This window comes from Otolemur garnettii, unplaced genomic scaffold (genome assembly GCF_000181295.1).
Source record: "Otolemur garnettii isolate 467f Iridium unplaced genomic scaffold, OtoGar3 scaffold00047, whole genome shotgun sequence".
NCBI lineage: Eukaryota > Metazoa > Chordata > Mammalia > Primates > Galagidae > Otolemur > Otolemur garnettii.
The window spans coordinates 2,540,233-2,563,521 of record NW_003852442.1 but is presented as its reverse complement, the minus strand read 5'-3'; the positions used below and the strand labels follow the sequence as shown (position 1 = coordinate 2,563,521).

The following is a 23,289-nucleotide window of genomic DNA, read 5'->3' as shown; positions in this document are numbered from 1 at the left end:
AAAAAAAAAATAAAATTTTAGCTACCTTGGCTCTTTCTTTTTATCTTATTCCATGACCTGGAAATTGTCTATAGGTGTTAAGCTAGAGCAATTAGTAGAATTACCTCTTCCCCCGCCCCATTTCTCCAGTAGCTTGATGCTCATTATATTTTGTTCTTTTTTTATTTTTAGTATTTGTTGCAGGAAGGAAATGATAGTTCTGTTTCGTATTACTCTATCTTGGCCAGAAGGAGAACTCAAACCAGGACACTTCTGAGAGTAAAAGGAAGTTTTACTCATAATTATACCTTGTAACAGGCATAAACTGATCAGTTCCAGACAAACTGGGGTGTGTGGTTATTGTGCATTATTAAGGGCTTTACATAAATTAATTAGTTCAGTCAGTCTTCACAGTAACTTTATGAAGTAGAAAGCATTTGTTTCATTTATACATGGGATAAATGGTACAGGTAGGAGTTAATGAACTTGATTAATATTTCAAAGACAGTTTTGGGTAGTAGAGCAGGGGTTTGAACTCAGGAATGCCAGTTCTGAGCCCAAGCCTATTGACACTGCTTATCACTCCCCCCCATTAATACACACCTAGAAAAGCTTATTATTGACCCAACCCAGCTTCCAAATAGGGCCTGTATCAGCTGTAGGCACTGGGGAGTCTCTGAGAGCCAGTTCTCTCTTGTCTACTTCTGTGATGATTTTATGGAAGTTTTGGCCTCCATTACCTTCTCCTCTCCCCGACCCTCTGTGGTCTGCCTGTTTCTCCTGTTAGTTAACCTTAGGACTGGACTCAGCCTGGAGTCCTCAGTCTCTTCTCTGATCTCCAAACTGGCATCCTCTGATATACCCTGATCAAATCACAGCAGGATGCACTGTACCCATTGAGACCTGGGTCTACCCATTCAGGATTAGGCCCTTGAGCACACTGGTGTCTCTAGCCAGAAGGCTGAGCCTGACTTAACCTCTGTACCAAGTCTTTTGTTGCCCTCCTACCCAGCATGCATCATGCACATTATGACACCAATCATATATCACAGGTGATCCTGCCACCAATGGTCAGCCCCAGCACGGCGGGGCCACCTTGTGCACAAGCTCATGAAAGCTCCCCATTTGCATTCAGTCCCTTCTTTTCTATCTGTATACCAGTGTGGGGCGGGGGGGAGCCATGCCAAGCAAGCTGATTTAAAATAGCATGCTGATTATACAGCTGATTATACATGCTCAGGCCCTTTTTCCTTCATGTTCCCCCTCGCTCCCCACCGTCACACAGCCTCTCCCTCCCCCTCCCTTCCTGCTCTGGAGCCCACCCATAGTGGGCTCTTCTTTGTTCCCCTATCTCTAGACAGCCAAGGATATACTTTTGTTTCCTTATCTTGCCTTGTTCAGGAATGTTATCGATGTGAAGCCCTAATTTGTTTCATCACTTCTTTTACCTCCCAAGGACCTTGACTCCACTGCTTTCTTACCAAGGTCAACTCTAGTCTCCACTCTCACGAATTTGCTCCTTATCTGTGGGGCGGGGCTGCCCTTTACTGCACAACACCACAGGGCAAGAAATGTCATGTTTGTTTGGTTCTTTAAAGCCAGTTTATTTGAATAGCAGACAGTTTAGTCTTTGTTCTTACCTGAGCATCTTCTATCAACCCAACATCACAGAGTCCTGCAAAGGCCCACAGTGTTTCTGCCACACAGTATTTTCAGGGAAGTGTCTACTTGTCTTTGGCTTAGACAAGTTCCCCTAACAGGCTCATTTTCCCAACCCTGATGTTCACTTAAAGGTAAAATCCTCAGGCTTCTGTGCCAACTTTGGGCATGGCACAGTGGTTCTCAGGGGGTAAATCACTACTTGTTCAGTTACTGCTCCAGTCACTGACAAGTACCAGGTGCAGACCAGCCTTTGTGGGAACCCTGGACCACTTCATCCTTGTTGTCTTGACGGATAAATATTTACCCTCCTCATCTTAGTAAATTCAGGCTGCTGTAGCAGAATACCATAGACAGGGTGGCTTAAATGTAAGTGTTTATTTCTAACAGTTGTGGAGTCTGGGAAGTCGAGATCAAGGCCCAGAAGATCAGGCATCTGGGAGGGCTCTCCTTCTGCTTTGGAGGTTCTGTCTTCTGGTCTTCTCATGTTTTCATAGAGAGCAGAGAGGGAAAGCAAATTCTCTCATGTCTCTTTATAAGGACACTAATCTCAGTAATAAGGACTCCACCTCATGACTGAATTAGCTCCTAAGGAGCTCCTAACACCATCACATTGTAGGCTGAGATGTTAGCACAGGGATTTTGAAGATATGCATTCATTCAGTCCATGGCTTCATATGTTCAAATTGCTTGTTAAAATCCAAGAAGCTTTCACTTTTTCTCCTTGTCCACTATGACCCACCATACCATCCCTCAGAGAAGCAAGGCTTTTGAAAAAAAAAAATAGGTAGGAAGAACTTCATCTTCTTTCTCTGCCCGGCAAGTTTGCTTTTGGCTCTGTCTGACAAAAACACCCCTAAAGCTACACCGCACAAAGGCATGGCTGCCTTTCTGAGCTGGCAAGAGAAACCTAACCCAAAGCAAGGGGGGAAAGCACATTTATATCTGAATGTTCCGGCTTCTGCCACTACCAGCTGTGTGACGCTGGATAAGTCTTATTACCTCCCTCTATAAACTGGGGGTTATGAAAGCATTTTCCTTTTGATGTCCTAGGGTTGTTTTGAAGAGTCAATGAATTAATAGTGCCAAAACTACTTAGATCAGTGCGAGGCAAGCGTTAGGCATAGTTACTGTCAGCTGGCTATACTACTTGCCACATTATCTCTGTGCTGTTTTAGACAGTGCAGTCACATCTTCCCTGGAGCTTCCAAAGTCAGTGCTAGGGTGAATATCTCGTGCACTCCACAATTACCTCCAAATTCCTTTGGAAATCATATTTCTTAGTAAGTCCAACCCAGCTAGTTTTCCTGCCAATGTTAAATCCATTTGTGTTGTCTTGGGTTGAGCTTCAGGGAAAGGTATTTCTTACAGATTTACATCTCCCCTCTCACAGTCAAGCTGGAGCAGGCATTCATTTAGTGAAAAACTGCAGAATCATCCACTTTGTTTAATTTTTTTCTTTTTTCTCTCCCAGTTGAGTATATGTAGTTGAAGTCATGAAAGTTAAAAGTAAATAAACTCTTAATGCCAAGGTTGCCTCAAGTCCATCCAGTCCTAAGCGTAGCTGAATAAGAAGCTGAAATCCCTTTCTACTTAATAGATGCTTCCTGACACCAGTGGTCAGACAGGGCAGAGAACAAGAAGTTCAAAGTCTTCCCCACCAGTCCCACCTGTGCTGTCCTCACCCTGCTGACAAAGGCTGAGCATCCTGCTCCTTTCTTAGAAAATGGTAATAACTGAGTTCACTAAGGTCTCCCCTCTTCCTTATCAAAATCCTTGGTGGATACTGTGAATGTTTGATGTGGAGGTGTGTGTATTAGGCATCTCTGGGAGAATGTTCTTCATGCCTGCTGGTGGCTGTTTAAGTATTATTGAACTGTATGTGTTACTTACAATGACACACTTACAATGTGAGTAAGTGTATGGCACACTTACAATGTGCCAAGCACTGTGCTGCATTTAATGGTCCAGTATATTGTTTTTTCAGTTTTAATTATTCCTATGCTCAAGTGTGTGTGTGTATAATACTGCCTGGATCAGATTTTCTGCCCCACTTTTCTTTTTCTTCTGGCTCTGTACCTAGTCAATTGGGTGGTTGCAGGTGAATCCCTTTCCCTCTCTGAGGCTTAGTTTTCTCATCTGTAAGATACGAGGGTTGTATGTGATCACCACCCATGTTCTGCAATTGATTCCACTTAATTGTTTGTGAACTCTTTCTTCAAACCTTTTCATTACAGGAATGGTTTTAGGAGAACGAACCAGAGAATTTTCCTGTTTTTTAGGAAAGTCACCTGGTGGAGGCAGTGTGGTGATTTTAGTTTCTTTTGGGGGACTGCTCCTGTGCCTCACACTAGCTGTGGGCTCTTGCGGGACTCCCAGTCCCTCGCAAGTGCTTTTATGGATGTTACCGGAGGGGTTGAAACTACCATCTCAGCTGCCAGGGTCATTCCATTCTCCTCACCACAGTGACTGGGTCAAGTACAGGCAGGTGACCCCAGATGGTCTAGTGAGAGTCAATCCTGGGACTTTTGATGGAACTGTTGTAAAGGCAGCACTATCTTTTCCCCAGTATTAGTAACCTGATAAGCAGAGATGGTGATGGCCATCTTTGATAGAACATGGAGAGACTGTCCAGGGAATGAGAGGGATAGACATACACAGAGAGAGAACTGCAGAAATAGAGAGATAGCTTTCTGATCCCAGCCTGGCCTTCTGGGCTTTGCAAGAGTTACTAAATACCCCTTTTGCTTAAATAGTTTTTAGCTAAGATTCTGTTATCTGCAACTGAATAATGCCTGACTGGCATGGGTGGTGCTTCTAATGTAATATTGAGCAGCAGGATTTACCTGCCTCCAGATGGCATGAATAGAGGCTTCGAAGTGAGAAAAAGAGGTGTAATCTCAGACAGCAGAGAGTGGCACGGAAGAGGGAAAGAACTTACGATGTGCCAAGCACTGTGCTACATTTAATTTCATAGTCCTATCAGAAAGTTGGTGTTTTTATCATGTCTATTTTTTGGAGGCGGAGACTATAGAATAAGTAGATTAAGGGCTTGCCTGAGGTCACACAATGGATGGCAGGGCTGAGGTTTATAACCAGACCTTTGGTCTCCTGAGCTTTTGACTGTTGAACTATAGTTCTATGGGGTGTTTTCCCCGTAATTTCCTCCCCAGCTTACCACATAGTTGCAGTGGCGTTGTGATGTTGTTCGAGGACTCCTGGACTCCAGTGCCTGCTTAAGGGAGCTGGAGGAGATGAGTACATGGCAGAGATCTGAGTAGACAAGTGATGGGCTATAAGAGTAGCCCAGGAGATAATTATCCTCCATGCCCCACCTCACACAAACTGAGAAGGACAGGCTTATCCCAAGAAAACTAATTTTTTAAATAGACACAATTTTTTTTTGCAACTTTAACAGAATTGTGATCTATACATGCAGTGCTAAACTGTCAAATCATTTAGCAATAAATTTTGGAATGAGAATACTACATATAACCACATCAACATTTCATGAAGCACATTGCAATTTATTAGTTATCAGTGAGATGAGTTTCAGCATGTCTGTTTGTGATAGTCAAATACATCATTTTAATATTTCCTTTTGCAGGCAATATATATGAACCCACAGGATGTTCAGCCTGCCTCCAAGAAATTCTATTATTTCTCTTTTCCTTTTATTTTCCTTTCTCTCTTCCTTTACTATGCTTACCCCTTCATATGCTCCTTCCAGTGGCCTGTAAAGGAGAGCTCCATGAAGGGTGGGCTGGGTACTGCCCATCAGCGCTCCTATCGCTATGGTCCCTGGCACATAACAGATGCTCCATCAAGTCTGTGAGGAGAAAGCATTATAAAATAATTCAGTTCATTTCATCATAAATAATAAAGTGTAGATTAAGTCATTTAAAAATTGCAATTATTAACATTAACATACATCTTGACAATTGCATAATTTCTAAGTGCACAGCATGATAAATTATCACAAACCCAGCCATGTGATGACCATTCAGATCAAGAAATAAGCTATTACTAGCTTGCTAGTAGTTGTTCCTTTTGTTTCCCCCAGGTAAGTACTATTTTGGCTTCTATTTCCTTAATGAACTTTGCTTGTTTGTGAACCTGTGTACATGGAGCCATACAGTATAGTCTATTTTATATCCAGCTTTTTAAAAAGTCAACATCACTTTTTGCAACTTACCTGTATAATTTTTTAAATTTCAGAATATTAGGGTATACACACATTTTGTTTATGTATTTTTGGGGGGGAGTACAGATGAAACCAAAGTTATGTGTAGGCATGAAGGGGATACTTACATGTATAACTTTGAGTCAATCAAAGAATTTTTAAAAATTATATTGCAGGGATAACTATTGAAGAAATTTCTCACTGGCAGGAGTGGAGGGAATGGTTGGGTTGATGCTCGGATGGGCAGATGTCAAGGTAGAAGCTCAGCATGAATTCACCTGTCTCTAGGGAATTTCTGTCATGTTTCCCCCAGTTACCTGGATCTTGGATATAAAACCTACTGAAGCATCAGCTTCCATGACCCACAGAGCGTAACTTGTCACTTGTCATAGATAACTGCTCTTGGATGGCCCAAGATCCACCAAACTTGAACCATTCAGTATGGCCACTGCCTGTTGTTCCCTGTTATGTTGTTAAGGCATAGACTGCCAACTTCCAAAAATACCTCCTGACTCCATCCAGAGTGGCATCTGCACACAAATGCAATGCCCAGAGAGTGCCAGGCCAAAATCATTTGTGTAGAGTTCAACTGGAGCATTAAGTGCAAGTGGAATTGAACAGAGGGAGGAGCAATCACATTTCTGTAGGGATGTGAAAAATCACAGTTATTGGATAAGTTGGGGAAGGAACAAAATTACATAGATATGAAGACAACTCTTTGCCTAGCAAGGGTCCTCAAACTTCTTAAATTGGGAACCAGTTCACTGCCCCTCAGACCCTTGGAGGGCCAGACTGCGGGCCCTGGGAAGAGTTGACTGCTAAGCAGGACAGGCAGCGGTGGCAAAAATACCCAGCGGGCCAGATAAATATCCTAGGCTGGCTGCATGTGGCCTGTGGGCCATAGTTTGAGGACGCCTGGAGAGTGGCTGAAAAACACAGACCTCACAGATGGGATTGGGTTATGTTGGACGTAGAGTGATGTTAATGATGATGAGAGAGAAGGCAGGAGAGAGGGCGGGGCCCACTTGCAAAAATTTAGTTGTTGCCTGTTCTGTGGAACTACTTGGCAACAACACCTTTGAAACCAAAGCATTGGTGTGAAGAGCCAATATGGTCCATTCTCTGAGTCTGGAACCATTTCTAAAGGAGTTAAATAAAAATGTAGCAATTAATTGAGACACAATGTATAAAAAATAGTGTATCCCAGATGGCAGGTGTCATATCCACAATCCTAGTGGAAAGTGTTATTTATCGAGCATTGACCTTGTGTGAGCACAGCCCTTTCATTATCTTATTTAATTCTTACAATCACCAGCTGAAGCAGGCTCTTTTATTATCTCCGTTTGACATATCAGGAAGATTGTAGTTTAAAAGGCTTAACTAGTAAGTGGGAAAGGTCAGAATGTAGACCTATGCTATCTGAATCCAAAAATTTGTGTTCCTGACCCTTATTCTGTACTACTAGCTAAAATTAAAAATACTGAAGTGATCCAAGGAAATTGTAATTTAGATTGGATAAATTGAATAGCAGAGTTTGTCTGTTCCCCAGAGGTATGATGTTGTGGGTTTAGGAATATGTATTATACACTCTTTCTATTGAAATGACAGATTCCCAAAATAAAGCAGGTGTAAACAAAAAGGGAATACTTTGCTATGGTCAGCTGAATAAAGGTGCCCCCACATTGTCCTGATCCTAATCTCTGGAACCCTTGAATATGATACCTACAAAAGGGACTTTGCACATGCGATTAAATTAAGGATTTTGGGATGAGGCAGTTATCCTGGGTTATCTGGGTGGACCCAATATAATCATAAGGGTCTTTTTAAAAGAAAGAGGGAGGGGCCAGGTGGTGGACAGAGACATCTACGCACCACCCATCTCGGTGAGGTAGAGGAGAGAGAGGAGTCCAGCCACCTCTGGCTGGAGTGCCCTGCTCAGAAACATCGTTGCAGGGGCACAGAGAGGCAGTGGAGGACTCCAGGAGCCATGGAGGAGGTCAGGATCTGTGAAAGACCAGCAAGAAGGCAGATGCCTGGGCCACTCCAACACCTAAGCACAGAGACAAGAAAATTTAAAGAGAAGGTAAAAGTGAGAGGAAAAAGGAGGAGAAGGAAATGAACAAGAGAACACGCAGAAGGAACCAACCAAGAGAAATCTGGCAACGTGAAAAACCAGAACAGATGAGCTCCCCCGAGTATCATGAGGCAGCTACTGCAGAGGATCCCACCTATAAAGAAATTATGGAAATGACATGGAATTTAGAGTATGGATGGCCAAAAAAAAAAAGATGGAGATTTAAGTACAGAGGCAGGAGATATGAGAATAGAAAAAAGAGATTGGAGTAATGTGAGAAAGGGACCCAGCTGAGTAAAGCAGGTGGCCTCAGGAAGCTGGAAAGGGCCAGGGAATGGATCTTCCCTTAGCACAGGGGTATTCAACCTGCGGCCCATAGGCCATATGCTGATTTTGTGAGGATGTTTTTTGTTTATCTGTGGTGTTGATATCATGAAAAATATGCACGGACCTTTTTGGTTAAGCAGCTTTCATTAGTGTTTGTGTTTAATGTGAGGCCCAAGACAATGCTTATTCTTCCCATGTGTGGGAGAGAAGAAAAACTAAGGTTGGACACTGTGCGGAGCCTTCAGAAGGCACAGAGCTCTGCCAACACCTTGATTTTAGACTTCTGGCCTGCAGAACTGTAAGCGAATAAATCTATGTTGTAGCTATCAAGTTTGTGATAATTTGTTACAGCAACAACAGAAGCTAACAAACCCTGGTACCCACAGTGTCCAGGGCAGCCTTGGCTTCATTCCAGCTTAGCTGGTCCAGGTGTTCTAATGGGGTGGTCTTGGGGCTATCCCTCTTGGCACCTTACCTCTCCTTTCTCCTGCAATGGCCTTGTTCACTGGTGGACTTTCTTTGGGTGGTGTCAAGCTGGCGATCAGTGGCTATAGGATTTTCTGTTGGCCACTTCAGCAATCCTGGTGGAACAGACAATATTCTTTTCCTAATAATACCTACAAGGATCCCAGGCCTGGTTTGCATGGGCCTGGCTTGCACCTGGCTTGCGTTGGCCATGCCTGGGGCATCAGTCATGTCTCAAGCTGGGAAGGGGATAACTTCTGAACCTCAGTGACTCCTGGGGTGGAGGGATGCTTCCCAAAGGAAAGTCCAGCTGAGTGGGCAAAACTAACAGGTGCCTGTGACAAGATGTGAGGCTGAGAACTATGGCATAGATTCTTGCTGGTTCTAAGGAAAGCCAGAGAGACAGGAATGGAGGTTTCTATTTCTACCACCCTTACTCTTTTGTGGTTCATAAGTGTGATGATTGGGTTTTCACGCTCATGTGTGCAGTGTGCCTGCCTCAAACCTTGTTATGATGTAGGCACATTATCTGTCTGATGCAAAGAAAAGGAAAAAAATCCCAAATTCAAAAAACAAAGCCTGCAAAGGAAATCAATGAGAGGAGCAGTGAGTGGGGTGAATCCAAGGTCTTGCTGCGATCCAGGGGAGGACAGGTAAGAAAGGGACAGGAAGGGAGGATCACTTGCTTGTTGGGTGGAGAACGAAGAGGACGTGAGAGTGATCCCTTTGGAAACACATAAACTGATGACACTTCCTTACTCTGAGCTCCTGCCTGGGTGGGCCTGGCTGCTGAATAGGGATTGTGCAGGACAGTCTTTGTACCCAGTCTAAGCGTCTGCATTGTTCCTCTCTGCACAACCCTGGCAGAGAGCTTTGGCCTCTGGAACACCCTTAGATTGAAGCTGTGATAGGGTAATGCTCACCTTGTGGGTCGCCAGCTTTCATGCTTAGAGTTGTCTGCAAAAGGAAGCAAAGAGGCAAATGGCATTGTGACATAGTGGCAGGTAGACTCTGCAGCCAGTCCTTGCAGGGTGCTATTCAGACTGCGTTTTCTGTTTTTCCATCCATGATTTGGGGAAGGGTATCTCTCTTTCTTGATGCTTCTAACTGGACAGGACTGATACTTCAGCCCCTGGTTCTAAAACAAAGGTGACTTTTTGTGACCCTTTAAAAATATCGGTGAGACCATGCCATACTTTGCCTCAGAGCTTCCTGGTGGCCCTTCTGCTCACTCAAGGCCGAGCAAGACTCACGTGATCTTACATTGAGGTGCCCCCATTGACTCTCTGATCACAGCTGCTCTTACCTCCAGGCACTCCACAACAGCCAGCCTGGCCTGCTCATTTATTTTCTTTATTATCTGTGAGGTCACGAATTTTTGTATGTTCTGCTGTACTCAATATCTGTAGACACCTATACGTATAGTAGGTGCCCAGTAAGTATTGGTTGAATTGAGTAGATGGGTTAACTTATGCACATGTTCATTTCCCCAACATTTACTAAGCATGTACAAAGCACTGGCTAGAGAACTAGGTTCCATAGACAGCAAGACAAGCTCTGCATGGCCTCTAGTCCCAATGAGGAGACCATGGTGCAGACCAATAATAGCAGTCACAGGTGGTAATTACTGCAAGGTGGTATTAGCTCAGTGTGCTAAGGGGCATGGGGAAGAGGGGTGCAGAGCTGAGATTTCTTCCTGCTTCTGCACATGATTCCACCTGGGAAACTAACACATAATTGCTACTCATTGCTTACTTCCCAGTGGAACGGCCTCTAGGTATACAAGCCACTTGTCTGAGCAAATGCATTCTAAATCCGATAGATTTCCATGCTTTCATGTTCAGTTCTAACTCCTGACTCACTTAATCCCCCAGTACTGGTGTAGGGAAACTGCTGTTTCCTTTTTTTGCTGAGGGAGATGGGAAACCAGAGAGCGCTGCAGCCTGTTGGGACTGAGTAAAAGGTGCAGAGGAGTGGACCAGGTGCTATCTCACCCCCATAAAGGTCATGCTGGGTGGCAGGGAGCTGGTGTGCTTCCTTCTCTGGACCTGGCACTGCTGGTGCCAGGCTTGCCCCATAGCTATTTGGACGGCCTCTTTTTTCTTATTATTCAAGCTTCGGCTTCATCTCCTTGGGAGAGTGGTAGTCTCTGACCACCCCATCTAAAATCGTTGGCTCCTCCATCATCCTTATTTTCTACATATCACTAACAATGATCTCAACACAGCACGTTTCCTGTTGTTTCTCTTGATAGAAGCTAAGTTCTATACGGACAAGGAGCCATTTGTGTCATGTTTGATGGTGTGTCCCCAGTACACAGAGCAGGTGCTCCATGAATGTTTGGTGAATGAACAGATAGCAAAGAAATTTGAGCACTTGAGCTACAGCATCATGGAATCTTGGAAATTATAGCGGTGGAAGGATCTGGGCTGTTTCTGTTTGTCTTTTTGTACCTGAGAAAGGTAAGGTCCAGGGAAGGAAGGAGCTCAAGTGTAGCCACTGGGAAGATGAATCCACACCATGGTCCCATCTGCTGCTCTTGCTGGAGAGAGCTGTAATCTCCTGGGTCACTCCTGAGCTGGGAGGTGATAAAGGTGTCCCTTGGGAGAGCTGCTTGGAGCCACAGCCTCCTGGCACAGGCTGCCAGTGATGCCCTTGCCTCGTGGCCCTGTGATACAACCATAGCTTGTCTGAGCTCCCCGTAATTTTCATGAGGAGAGAGCTTATGGGATGCCCCCCTCTCTTTTGTCTACCTTTGCCGTTCCGCTACCATACTTCAGCAGTATGAGCGCATTGCAATTTATTCATTCTGTGTTTAGAACATTTAGCTTATGCCAGTTTTTGTGAATAATATCACTAGGAATATTTTCATACATGTATTTTTGTGGGCTATTGATTTTAGCTGAGTATATAACCAGGTGTGGAATTGCTAACCTATTTTAGCTTTAATAAATACTACTGACATTTTTCCAAAGTGGGCATATTAATTTATATTCCTGTCTACAGCGAACGGGGGTTTCATTTCCTCTACATTTTCATCAATATTTGGTATCATTGGTCCTTTTAAATTTAGCTATTCTGGTGTGTCATTGTGCTTGTATTTCAAATTTCCCTGATGACTATGGAATTTTGTGTGTTTCTTATGTTCATTTAATACTGCAGTTTGAACAACTACACATTTCTTGCCTAGAGTGTGCACTGATAGTTTATATTCTGCCTTTGAACTCCTTATCCTTCTTCACAAAGCTTTCTCTATGTCCCTGCAGAGTGCAGTCACCACCATCCACGTGAGAATGAGTGGGTGAAAATCTCTCTCCCTTTCTCTGCACACAAGAGGTCACAAAATCCTGTGTATCCTGGTTCAGAAATATCTCCTGAATGTGTCTGCATTCTCCTCATTCTCATGTGACCACCTCAGTTCAGTTTTATCATCTCTTGTCCCTGCTAGCAAGACAATGTCACTCTTTATACTCCCTTAGCTGAAGACTCTTTCAGGAAATGTTTTCCCCTGTGACTAAGCATTCAACACAACTGGAAACACAACGTAAAAACAGTAGGGAGTCCTAAAGTTTTCAGAATGTTAAATGTCTTTCAAGACTTGCAAGAGTTCCTTATATGCATTATCTGTGAAGGAGGGACACTTGTCACCCCTCCCCCAGTTTCAGATGAGGAAACTACACCTTTGAGAGGCTAAAGAACCAGAGTGAAGAACCCACATGACGAGGCTGGAGTTCAAAGCCAGAGTTTGTCTTCAGAGCCGACTGCTTAATCACTCTATGATATTTGCCAATGGTGCTTAATTGAAAGTTACAAGCTCATATTTAATTAGCAGATTTTATTTTCCTACACAGTTGTGGTTTGGAGATTTATAGTTATGCAGCTGGGAATGAGGTGGATTTGACAGCTGCCATCCTGGCTGGGAAACTCTTTGCAGTTGGAAATGCAATGTCTCGAGGCCAGTAGTCCAGGTTTGGGCCTCTCCCTGGCCAACTAGTTTCCACAGAGGAAAACAATTAGTGAGAGCTGTGAACTGGGGGGAAAACAATTAGTAAGAGCTGTGAACTGGGGGGAATCAGGCCAAGCAGCATGGGTGGGTCCCTACAAACCATCTTTCCCACTATAGGTGATACCGTGCTGGGCTCTGGTGCTCTCTCCGGGTGAGGATGACAGTCTTGCTGGAGCCAGAACTCTTAAGGGCAGGCAAAGCACCAATGAGCATTGTTCCTCTCCTGCAGGTTCCACGTGGGCCTCGAGGCATTCAAAACAGCCACAGCTCCCAGTAGTGTCAAGGGAGCATTCCCTTAGCATCTGGCTTCTTACAGGGCTTTATAAAGGAGACAGGCATTTTATTCTCTTTATCTTAGACTTCAAGACCTACCCTCCTGGGGTACTAACTCACCAGGGCTTAAATGCACAAACAAAAGTTTGTTGGGCAATCACAATGCATCAGACATTGAGCTGAGTACTTTACTGCCACATACTTATTTAACATTCTCAGGAACCTTATGGGAGAGCTACTTTCGTTATACAGCAGTTCAGTAGTCCCTCTTTATCCATGGGGAACACATTCCAAAGTGCTTAGTACCTGAAGCTGCGGATGGTGCTGAACCCTATGTATGTACTTTATTTTCCTTTCCACACAGACCTATGGTAAAGTTAAATTTATAAATTAAGCACAGTAAGAGATTAACAATAAATAATGGTAAAATAGAACAATTATAACAATATAATGAAAGATATGTAAATGTGGTATTTCCCTCTCAAAATCTATGTCCTGTGCACACCCTTCTTGTGGTCTATCAGTCTGGTTACTATGATGGCTATTAATGACCAATAGACAGATGGCATAGAACGTATGGATAAGCCAGACAAAGGGATGACCCATGTCCTAGGCAGCATGGAGTTGGATGGCATGACATTCCATCATGCTACTCAGAACAACTTATTTAAAACTTATAAATCATTTCTGGGAATGTTCATTTAATATGTTTGGACATGGTTTTACGTAGGGTAGCCGAAACCTTGGAAAGTGAAACCAGGGATGAGGAGATTCTGCTAGACTTGGGGATGTCTAAGACCTGGAGAGGTTATTTCCTAGGCCAGTGCTTCTCAAATGTTAACGAGTTTGTGAATCACCTGGGGACCCCACGGAATGCAGATTCTGACCTTGCAGAGCTCCAGTACAGACTGAGATTTTGCATTTCTAATAAGCTCCCAGGCACTGCAGGTGTTGCTGGCTGGGAGATGATGGTGGTCACAAGGCTCAGGTCCTGGAGCTGGAAGTGATGCAGCTGAGATTCTCTGACAGGCAGCAGGGCCCAGGGCTTTCCCTCCATCACTGCTGTGCTGTACTCTTCCCCCATTATAGCTCTGACAACTCCCTTTAGCTCACTGTCACAGGTTGGACACAACATAATTGTCCTTGCTACCTTCCATCAAGACCTGCAAATGCTCAGCTGTACTGTCTGTGGTTTAGGCTGGCCAGCCTCCTGTCATTGCACTCACCTCCCTCCTGTTCTTCCATGACACATTCCAAGTCACGTCCCCTCCCACCTTCCTCATCTCTCTTGCTCCCATGAGAGCGATCTGAAATGCCCCCAAGCTGCTGAAAACCACCTATCTCTCCTCTTATATGTATCCTGCTATAAGTTTCTTCATAGCATTTGTAACTTCAATATTATCTTGCATATATGTAGTTGATTATCAGTTGTCGGTTTCCCTCACTAGAGTGTGAGCTCTGTGAAGGCAGATCTTTGTTAATTTTGCTCAGTATTTTACCTTTAGCATCTAGAACAGTGTCTGCAGTATAGTCAAGCTCAATCATTATTTATGAAATGACTGTATGACATTGTGAATAGCACATTATCTGATTTCCTAATATATAATAACAAACACTCAACACTTAATACATATAATGCCATAAAACATACCAACCACTTTGCCCACATAATCGTTCTTATCAGAACTTTTAGAGAGAGCTGTCATTAATCCCAATTTTCAGATGAGGAAACTGAGACTCAGAGAGGTACACAAATGTGCCCAAGGTCACTGCAGCCAGTAAGTGACAGAACTGGATTTTTCAGCCAGATCTAACTCCTCTAAAGTCATTGAAAAGTCACTGTGCTGGGCACCATTGTTTCCATGGCAACAGGTCACAGCAGTAGCTCTGTTGCAGGATCAAGTGGAGGGAAACATTAAGCGTGGAGAGCAGAACCTCATGCCAGAACCACAAATATTTAAACGAGCTGGGGAAAAAAATTGCAGAATGACTGGCTTGGTAAATTAATTCTTATTTTCTCACCCACTTTTCATTTTCATCCTATAAGCCTCTTGGTCAGGGAGAATGATTCTACTTGATGTTTGCTTTTAATTTTACAAAAATGACCTTTGCCATGTAGAAGGATATATTTTGTCATCAAGAATGTGCATGTTTAACCCCAGTACTGGAGGGTCATGTTAATTCTTATAGCAGGCATGTTATCTTACAGCAGAGGGAGAGAATGGGGAGCCAGGATTGCATTTTTCACCCGGTGCCCTCAGCAATTTCTAGTGCATTGTAAACAGTTAAACAGGAATAACCTCTTCTTAATCTTGGAAGCAGGTTAGTGGGTTTATTTGATCCCTGACAAAAGAACACATTTTCTAGTTGGAAAGGAGAGCAGAGGGGTTGTGTGATTGGCTAGAATGGCAGAGGCCTGGGATTGAAGCTTTGGGCAACTCCAATTACACAGTTTGAGATGATTTTGCGTATGCCGACAATGATCCCGAAAGTCTCGCCTTATAGGGGAAAATTGCATGGGCTCCCTTGCCAGTGATTAGAGACCTCCCCTTGCACATAAGCCTCCTTCATTCTCTAGGCAGCTCCCATGTTCAACCCTTGGGCCCCTGAGTATTTCCACTGGGCCTAAGAAACTGGGGATCACTAAGGTTTTTCAAAGTATTGTTTTATCTCAAAAAGAAAGAGTCTAGGTCAAGGACTATGGAGGCTCATGTAAGAAGCTGGGAAAAACACAGGGTACAAGTTCAAGGATATCTGTGGTTGTATTCCTGGAGACCTTGGTGGTTGAGTTACATAGGTGGTGAAGGCAGACTACAATCCAGAATCTAGTCTTTAGAAGGGATTGAAAGTTCTAAACAACAAATGATGTTTCTGACACTGGTAATGACACTAAAGCAACAGTGACAACACAGAATCATGTTGACCTTTGTGACCGTGATTCATCTCCCTCCCTCCACAGGGGTACCCACCAGGTAGAGGGTCCCAGGAACCTCCATTATTTAGATGCTTTAACCCCATTCCCTGGGCCCAGTGTGTTGATCCTGACCCAAGCAGGACAGTGATGGCATATCCAAATCAAGTTGAGGCAATTTACCATGTGTGGGCATGGTTTAAGGAAACCATAGGGATGCAGGTGTCCAAGAGTCAGCAACAGCGAGGCAACTTCAGGACCCTTAGTCCTGAGGGATAAGCAGAGGTTACTGAAACCTGAGATTCTTGCACAGAAAGTCTCTCTGAGTGAAGATGTGGCCTTGGGGGAGGAGCAAAGTCATCTTGAGCTAACTGTGCAGGGAGGGAGCCTTACCTCATTTTCCTCCTCTCCTTCAATATTTTGCTGGGGCTCCAATTGCCCAAACCCACCAGAAACCAATGTCTAGGGACCTGGATGCCAGCCTCACAGAGCAGGGGACAGGCAGCAGGATGGAGAGTGTATCTTCAGGGGCCAGTGGGAGAAAGTCCATACACAAAGGGTCCCTGGGCCAGGCCTCTTGAACTGAATTAGGCAGATCAAGTCTCTCTCCCAGGAATTTAGAGCTATGGCTGAAAGTCAGCTGCAGAGTGATTCTGAGAAACTGGGAATTTACTGTGGTTGTATAATGTGAAAAATCATCCTAGGAGTTCACAGTTCACTATCTGGGCCAGTAAAACAGAGAAAGCTTGTGCTCAGAGAAGTATGAAGATATGCAGAGAGAAGCAGAACCAAGCAATGGAAAGTGGACACCTCAGGTCTTGCCTGAAGACTTTTTATGAAGAGGGTCCGTGCCCTAACCTTGAGTTTGGCCAACCATCCCTCATCCTTATAATAAACCTCATTTTTTGCTTAAGGATGTTCGATGGAATTCTGATTCCCTAATTTATATAAACACCTGCCATCTTGTAACATTTACTATCAACCAGGAAATGGGCTGAGTTTTTTATAACCATTATCCAATTTCAAGTAATCCTATACAATGTTGCCTTTCTGAAAGTAGAAACTGAGCCTGGGGGAAGCTTGCTCAAGTACTTGTACTTGACAGCCAGTACAAGGCTGGATAGGACTAGATCCAGTGTCTGCATGGCTGTAAATGCCCAGTCCTGGCCCTTTCTCTCCTCCATAATGAGAAGAGTCTTCACTGTTCTTCAATTTGCCATCAGGATATCTGTGAGATACCTGTGGCCATCAGGATATCTGTGAGATACAGCTGTGGCTGTACCTTGTGGAAATACGGTTGTCTACCAGCCCTGCAGGCCTTCCCTCACCTCTCTTGTATGCTGGTTCCTCAAGCTGTGTGGGGGCTGGTGATAACCTGTTTGCCCCGAGAGCCACTCTTTGCCCTTATCCACTGTGTAGTCTGTGTCCTGGGACGTGGAGCTGTGTGGTCTCTCTCTAGCTTCTACCAGTGTTCAGCTGTCAGGGAGGTGGTTGGTAGTCAAGAGGAGAAAGCAGTGGATCTGTTCTCCTGCGCCTTTGAGCTCTAGTTCCTGACAGGCTCTGATAGCACCATCTCCTCCCCATGTGCTTTCAGACCAAGAGATGAATGGGCTCCTGCCAGGCTGCCCGCTGGGGTCTCAGCATCCCTTACCATTTCCCTAACCCTTGCTCTATTCCGTAAACAGGCACTTCCTAAAATTCTTTTCAGGATCTAAGTGGGTGGCATGTCCTGCAGGGATGCGGCCCTACAAACTTGTCCCTGTTTGTCCTTGGGAATATCTGACCATGTCTTCAAAGACCACAGATCATGAGGCACAAAATTGAGTCTCTTAGGGTCACTCCCTTGAGCACAGTGACCCCACCATTGAAGACCCATCAGAAATGTCCCTTTTGATTTCTGACAACCCAGGCCCTAGCCCAAGGTCCCATGCATCAGGCCCTGTAGGGCCATCAGTGATTCTGACTCAGGACATGTGTGTGCCGGGGAGGAGTTCCTTTCCACACTGTGTCTTAATAACACACATGACAGCCGTCAGGACATCTCACAAAGCCCAGTGACAACTCCCTGGATAGCTCTGTCATTACAGTAATAATTTGAATCAATAGTGTAGTAAAGCTGCCATACGTTTATTTCACCCAAGAGATTAAGCGAATAATTATATAAAGCGTTCTGCAGAAGAGCCAAACGCTCCAGATGTAAAGGGAGACTGTGTGCTCATCCCCACCCAAGTGCTCTTCCTCTAATACAGTTATTTTTGCTGCTTTATCATCAGACTGAGTCTCCACATTTGGAAAGAATAAACTTGCAAGTTTGCCAAGTTTTATCTTCCAGCCTGGGGAATTCACCGTGTGTGTCTGTGTGCACGCGTGTGTGTATACACATGCATGTATTTCCAGTCCTTGAATACTCGATGTCCACACCACCATTCTATATGGAGTAGAAGCTCAATAAATGCCCCTGGGCAGTGGCCACCTCAGTTACTGTACAGAGTAATTACTATTGCATGACATCTGAGTAAGATGGGCTTCTCCTGCCTGTGAAGCTTTTCTTCCTTATGTCTCGTCTTTTCAGCCTGTCGAGCTGAGACACCACTTTAATAGATTTGAGACATTCATTGGTTTTATTTTCACACTGGTCAGAAGGAGGTGCAGCCAGGAGCATCTCAAGTGCTGGAGGCAGCATTAACTTCTGGGGACCAGGATTTTCTCTCTCTCTGTGTTATCTGGAGGGTTTTCTAATGTACACTCATTCAGTAGTTTGAACTTGGTCATAATTACAATCTTGTTATCCTCACCAGCTTTACTTATCTCATTATCTCCTCCCTCCTGTGTTAGAGGTCAGTGGAACATCCCTTTTATTAGCCACTTAATCCCTCTATCTAGTAGTTCAACCCTGATTGAGCCACTTAAGGTCCTTCTTTGTAGTTAACTTTGCTGACATTTGAGATTCCCAACCCTCAAGTTCTTTCACTGAGCACAAGCAGCCCAGTTCTTTAGGTCAGAAGTTCATTATCATTAATTTTATTAGAAGGAAGTCACAAGTTTCATCATCGCTCAAGGAGTACCACTTTATTTTTATGCTCCCTCCCTCCCCCACTTTTCTGGAGGTTGGCTCTTCTATCTTGGCATACTTTTTTGTATTCTCTTTAAAAAATTTTATAGCAGCTTGTAGATCTCTAAAAATGTCCACCTTTTTAGAAAAGGACTCGACCTCATTCCAAGGCATGGATAGATTGACACATGTTGCAGTGTGAGACACAGATGTTTACTATAAATGGCCCATTTTATTCAGTCAACAAATATTTATTGGGTGTCTCTCTAGAATTCACTGATAAAGGGACTAAATTGTCTCAAGCCATCATTTCCTGCTACTCCTAACCTGTGTAACTTTACTCCAGAGAACTTTTTCATAATTCGTCTGTTTTTAACATCTAGCCTGATGGTAAATTTTCAATCTATATACCATTGGTAGAACAAGCCCCATAACTAGTATGTATTTGATAATTTATGAAGGTGCTTTTATAGCATTTTGATAATGCTCCCATATTTCCACATTCACCACTAGGGTTTCCGTGACTGCTGGGATAGGGGCCAGGGTAGGACAAATGCTCCTACCCTGAGATACTTTCAAGGCTCAGGAGTTATTACTGGAGTCTGTGTAGTATGCCCTGATGGGGGTGATGGTGATAGGGTTGGGGGTACAGGGACACTGAGGAAATCTGAGAGATTAAGATCATTGAGCATGAGGAATGAAATATTCTAGAGAGATGGTCAGATATTCTTTCACTAAGAGAAATTCACAAGAGCTGTCCTCATCACCTTAGTCAAGTCTACTCTACCCTACCAGCTAGAGTTGGGAAGAGTGAGATTATAGTTTCTCCTGGGCATTCTGCTGAACTAATTAATCCAGCTGTCCTATGGAGTTAGTAGGGTTATATGTGGAGCTAACAGGGTTCTTGGGGAGAGTGAATTCTGCAATGTTGCCAATATGTCCCAGCCAGTGGCAGTACCAATATCAGAGGCATTCAGTCACAGGGAGTTACTTAGTGATTTCAAACCACAAGGTTCTGCATCTGAGTAATGGTTTCTAGTAGTGCTTCAAAATCCCATGGAGGGCTTGTTAAAATGTAGAAGAGCTCAGCCTCAGAGCTTCCAATTCAGTGGGTCTGGAGTGGGGCCTGAGAATTTGCATTCCTAACAAATTCCCAGTTGATACTGATGTGCAGATTCTAGGATCCCACTTCAAGAATCATTGGCCTTTTAAAAATCTACCCTCTCTATGATTCTTTGCAGGTTTTATAAGGGTAAATTTCCCTGTGAGTTGGAGATATAACCCGGATAGGCCTTCAGTCAGGGGAAGTGTTTTTTTCTTTAACTTTAATTATTTTGGAATAAGAAAATTATAATGAACTCCACCCTGCCAACTCTCATGTCTAACAGGTGTTAAAACAAGTCTGCCATGTATCCATAATAGCTGTTGCTCATGTAAATGATCTACGTGGCATAATTTCTCAAATCCTCATACAACTGTAGGAAAGAGGTGCAGTCATTATCCTCTTATTATACAGGAAGAGACTGAGGCTCAGAGATGTTTCAAGTCACTTGCCCAGTGCCCCCCAGCTAACAAGCAGGAGCCTAGATTTGAGCTCAGAGAGTTTGGCTTCAGAGAGTATATGCTCTTCATTACCATAAGCTGCCTTCAGAGATTGTAGATCTTTCTTTTTGTCCCTCTTACATTTGTAGTATAAGGTAAAACATTGAAGATTCAGCTAAAGTTCTGTCTGTCTTTCCCCAATCTCATTTCTACTTATGCAGTTTAATTCCAGGGAGAAAGTTTTCAGGATCTTATTTGGATCCCTTCAGAGTAGACTATCTTATCATTTTCGATATGAATTTGGGCATTTTGGCAATGGAGAAAATCTAGAGGACTTAATGGAGAAGACCATGCATTCAACAGCTCCCTCCCCCTTTGGGGGGGACACTGTTGGGTGTTCTGTAGAATGCAGCTGTCCCCAGGACTTTGTCCAGTGCCTCAGGTGGCCTCTGTGTGCTCAGCCCCATTCCACCTCCTGGCTGGCTCCCACTCACTCTCAGGCTGCTGCCACTGGCCTCCTTGTTGGCCTCTTCCACTGCATAATTTACTCATTTACTAAAACTTATGGAGCACCTGCTATGTGCCAGGTGCTGGTGTAGGCCCTGGGGATGCTGCAGTGAGGGGCCCAGACAGACAGAAACCCTACCTGAGAGCTTGCACTCCAGCTCCCCTCCAGTTTCCTCTCCATTGCTGTTTTTCAGATTTTTCTAGGTTCCATGTTCTTCAGTCTACTATGTAACTACCAGCTTGCTGTCCAGCCCAGCCCTGGTTCGATTATCCTGGCTTCCATTCCCCTAGAGAGAAGGTTGAGGTATAAATACCTCTGGAAGCACAAGGGCAGGTATGAGCCTCAGACATCTACAGCTGAGGCCTTTAAGTTCACTGTCTATTTGGTTGGACAACCCTTTGTTGTTAACTTTGAAGTTAACTTTACTGTTACCTACAATCTCAAATGTCAGCAAAGTTAACTACCACCTATTTGATTTGGTTGTTTGGATTCAAGGTCCATAGATGAAAGTTGACGCTGTGAAGCAGGTGAGCGAGGAGCTTCTCAGGTACATGGGTGGAAGGACGGCTGGGAACCCTCCTCTGGTCATCATTTTCTGGGGTGATTCCCAAGACTCCCACACAACACCCCAGGGGATTGCAGAACACCAAGGTGGGCATTTGGGGTTGGGATTCTGTCTCCTGACACGCCAGATAGTTGGGGAAAGCTGTTGGCTCTGTGCCCCACTGCCCCTGCACCCCTAGGTCACAGTCTTCCAGGGGCCACGTTTGAGCCTCCATTTAGTTGTTGGTTTCCTCCTCTTGTCAGACCCCTGGGGCCATACATCTTGTCACTGTGTTCTTTTGTTTTTGTGCTTGTCAGGACTTATTTATTTTGAAGAAAAAGGGCTTCAACCCACATATTAGGAGAAATTGGCTCTGACATGTATTTCTATTCCTTTTCCAAAGAAGTTTCCCTGCACATTCTTCTCCAAGTGTCATTAAACTCTAATAGACTTTCCCCCAATAACACCCCACCCCCACCTGAGCCTGACTTAACCAAGCATTTTCTGAAAACAAGGTGACTCTTAGTTAAGGATTCTAAATGTATTCCAGTTCTTGGCAGTCTTAAGCACACAGCTGAATGCGTGCTAAGTCTAGCGTGGATAATTACACCAGCTGTGACCTTTTAGAAACACGTATTTGGGCTAAAGCGGTGTTTAGTCACTTTTGATTGACTTAGGTTTTACTTGGTTTATGTTTGGTAAACTTCAAATATTTGCTTCTGTATAAGCTGGTGAAACTCCCAAAGGCGAGTGCTGAGCGAGGCCTGCAGTGTGGAAGGACCCCTCCATGATGCCAGTGACACAATGGATCACGCCTGCTTGTGCACACACGTGTGCACACATTTAGAGGCAGGTGGAGTGACCGATGGCAGTTGGAGGTAATGGAGCCTGGCACTGCCACGCATGGGTGTGAAGTCTGAAAGGGCACTGGCTGTCAGGAAGCAAGCAGGAGCTATTGCTGCTCTAAGCAAGTTCCCCTGCAGCTGCTGTGGCTGGAGGGGTGTTAGGAAGTGAGCTCCTCTCCCATGTATGCTCAGTAGCCAAAGGTGACCTTGAACAAGCCTCTTCAACTGTCTAAGCAGTGAGCACATGGGCATGCCCTGTCTTCCAGGGGCTTCCAGCGCAGGGTGGCCTGAGGTGTGGTGTGGTCAGAGACCAGTACCTTTCCTCCCCCTCCTCCCCTTTCCCCTCCTGCCCTTCCTCTTCCTCCATTCTCTTGCTTTTTTCTCCTCTCCCCATCTCTTTTTCCTTCTTCCTCTTTCATGATCCTAAAGTCCTGGAACTTCAAAGGTAGTCAGAAAAGGGGCCACCAGAATGTCTTTTCCTGTGAATGCTGTAAGCCTAGCTCCATTCCAACAAGGCCTGCACAGCCTTAGTTTCTGAATAATGGGGAGGTTGGGAAGCTTATCACACATGAGGTTTCAGGTGACCACAACAAGGTGCATGGGGCAGTCCCGTTTGGAGCCATTTCTCACCCTGCAGGAACTAACAGAATCCTGGGATCCCCAAGGAACTCTCACTCATAGCTGGGGGGCTCCAAGCCTCTGGCTTCAGCTTTGTCAAATGTCTCAGATTAAGGAAGAAGAAAGTCCGCCTGCAGGGGTTTGGCTATCAGCCTTACTAAGAACCTTCTAGTCAGCAACTCCTGGTAGTGAAAATCACCCTAGAAAAACCTTCCTAGCCTCCAACATTAGCCGATGTTGCCTCTTCCTGGCCTTGATCCCAACTCTGGTGTTTCAGCTGGTTCTCCTTGGGTTTTTTTTTTT

The 23,289-nt window shown here is 44.4% G+C and overlaps 1 non-coding gene across 1 annotated transcript; it reads left to right on the top strand.

The window, feature by feature from the left end:
- Positions 1-9,122: 9,122 nt before the first annotated feature.
- On the top strand, positions 9,123-9,226 carry LOC111725793. Its single transcript, XR_002773768.1, has one exon. It is a non-coding gene; the product is annotated as a small nucleolar RNA U13 (small nucleolar RNA).
- Positions 9,227-23,289: the final 14,063 nt, after the last annotated feature.